Below are 2,985 nucleotides of genomic sequence, written 5' to 3' on the forward strand. Positions count from 1 at the left end.
GGAAGGTTACTTGAATTACCCTCCCTTCTAATGTCCTTATTCCCCGGGACTACCTTCCAGTATTACCTCTGGAGGATAGGCAGTACAATACGTACTCCTCACAAAACAACACACAACACTTCTGAGACCTTTGGCTCCATTACTTGTGCCAGTAAGCAAACAAAAGCTTTGAGTCCTTAGGCCCTTTATGTTTTTTGTGCCCACATGTTTTTTTCTTGTTGTAGCCATTTAGCTCTCTACGTCAGAGGTTCCCAAACTTTTGGATATGCGACCCACCTAGCAGAATCCTATATTGCTTGCGACCCACCAGGTACCAAATGCATTGATTTTGTGAAATTAGATAAAAATGAGTTCGCGTTAGATTGGACAAATTATAATAAATTGCTTTATACCCCATCATTGTATTTGTCAAAAATTCGTCAATTTTTTGGATTGGATGTGGATTGGATTTGGATGGAATTTGAATTGAATTTGGGTTGGATTTGAAATTTATTCAGATTAATTTTGAATTGGATTTCGATTTTATTAGGATTGGAATTAGATTGGATTTGATTTAGATTTGGATTGTATTTTAAATAGATTTGGATTTGATTTAGATAGGATTCGAATTGGCTTAGCATTGATTTTGGATTGGGTTCAGGGGTTTATAATTTTTATAGGACTTGTTTCGGACTCGAAACGATTGTGTGATATTAATTGTTAAACTTGCCGTTACGTAAAAAAGAGGATAATATCAGAATGAAACTTCAATTGGTTCTACTCGCAACTCTGTTCGCGGTGGCGTACACGTCTCCGCTGCCGCAAGCTATGGAAGAAGCCAAGGTACCGGCACCAGTCAACGATGTGCCTGTAGTACCTACAGTGGCAGTAGCGTGAAGAACCATCTCCTGATGTCAAAGAAGCACCGGTGACCACAGAAACAGAATCTGATAGCGCTACTGAATCATCGGTCACAACAGAAACGGCAGCCGACCCTGTCCCTGAGGAGAAATCAGCACCAGTAGCAGAAGAGGCCAAGAAAGAGGAGACTCTGCCGTTCCAGAAGTCCAGGCTGGTGCCACTAGTGATGCCGTTGAAGCCTCGGAAGTGGCAGCGGTAGCTACTGAAACTCGAGACAAATCTCAGGCTCAAGTAGTCGCTGAGGAGGTGAAAGAAGATGCCGTGAAACTCTCCGACGCCGTTGAACCCGCTGCTGTCGCCTCAGATGAAGCTGTACCTGCTGCTCGATCGAACGACGATGAGGAGAAGAAAGACGAAACCGCGGCCACAACCCTGGCCCAGCAGCCGCCACTGAGGCCGAAAAACCCGCAGATAAAGCTGAGCCTAAATCAGCTGCACTAGCTGAGGAACCTGCTAAAGAAGCCATACCAGCAGCATCTGACTCGGTTGACGCTTCTGCCGCCACTACCACTGCTGAAGCTAAAGTAGAAACTGACTCACTGCTGCGGGTGTGCTGTTACTACGAAGCCAAAAGCAGACAGCTCGGAAGAAAGCAACGAAAGCGTAGAATCGGGAGGAGCAAAAATCTTTAAAGCTATTTGTGTAAGAAATAACTTTCTTTTTAAGACATAGTACGAGTGCCAACGAGAACCTCACCCTACAGTTGCTCGTATTAAATGTTACAATCCAAAACGACCCATAGATTTGCTCAACAGAAATTAACTTTTACAGTCTTCTATCTGACCATTACTCAGATCGCAAACAGAAAAAAAATTTCACACCGCAACATTGCCTCGAAATTCAATTACAGATGCGAAGAGACAAGTAGAAACAACAATCAATACAACGATCTTTCGTAGATTCTTATCAACATAGTATTTTAATGTCTATAGTTATAATGTTAGGAAAAGTACACAATTGAAAGTCCTTCTAAAAAAAAATATTTATCTCAAATTGTGTGCCTTTCACACAATTTTATTCGCGTTAGCAAGGGAGACTCACAAACCCTCCTTCAACAGTGTTTCGTGATAAGTTGTTATTTGAATTCCTTTTTCAGATTTCTCAGTGATAGAAAGTCTGTTTTGATCAAAACCAAAATCGGCATAAAAAATAGCTGTACCTACGATAGCCAAGCCAAAAAATATCTTTTTGTTCACAGGTGGACTGATCTCGCTAAAAAAAAAAAAAAAAAAATATAAATCGCATGATATTTGCAAAATGCTCTTCTTTTCTATTGTCATATCTAGGCGTCTCTTTTAGCGAATTTCGGGTACAAAGAGAAATATTTTTTCCTTGCTTTGGTGTTGTTTCTGGGTAGCTGGTCACATTAATTAGCTATTTTTTCGCATTTCCTTGTGTATTTCAGATTTTTGCAGCAGGATGAGCTGATTTAGGAGGCAATGCGATCATTAGTTGGGATGATTTGGAAGCAGCGTTTTTGTGATCTTTCGTGTCGATTTCTTTAAACGAAGAATGAGGTTGGACTACGAATTGCATGTCAGAGGATATCGTTATTGCGAAGAGGGCGCGCAGATGGTAAAGAAAACGTGGAAATCTCACGAGAAGCCTTTAAAGAAAGAACGAGAATCAGGCTCGGTTAGCTAGCGTCGAAGTATGAGTTAGATCTAGAAATGGATTACGCAACATGTAGAATAAATACAATCAGATAATCGATAGTCTTGTTTGGCGCGAAAACGATCCCGCCACGTTGTCCAATCTACGTTATTGCCGTATTTAGGGGGTTAGAATTGGCAAGACTGAAAGTTAGTATATTGATGAAACACGGCAGCGGGCACCTCTAGACGCATTTCTCGACAAAATTATTGATTTATTGAATAGATTCTTTATCAAAAAGCGGGAGCGGAAGAAGTCGAATGGTTGTAGAAAGCGATACGTTTATTGCGGATTTGTTAGCAAATTACTACCACTTCGACAAATACTCAGAGGTGGTCCTGACTACAACAAGAGAAAACGAGCAAGATGCTGCATGCATTGTTATATGAAGAAGATTCAGATTTGATAGGGAATGTTTGCAGGTTAGTTGTT

The 2,985-nt window shown here is 40.9% G+C and overlaps 1 pseudogene; it reads left to right on the plus strand.

The window, feature by feature from the left end:
* Positions 1-677: 677 nt before the first annotated feature.
* On the plus strand, positions 678-1,542 carry LOC134202805 (uncharacterized; annotated as a pseudogene).
* The last annotated feature ends 1,443 nt before the right edge of the window (positions 1,543-2,985 follow it).

Source organism: Armigeres subalbatus, unplaced genomic scaffold, assembly GCF_024139115.2.
Source record: "Armigeres subalbatus isolate Guangzhou_Male unplaced genomic scaffold, GZ_Asu_2 Contig1426, whole genome shotgun sequence".
Lineage (NCBI taxonomy): Eukaryota > Metazoa > Arthropoda > Insecta > Diptera > Culicidae > Armigeres > Armigeres subalbatus.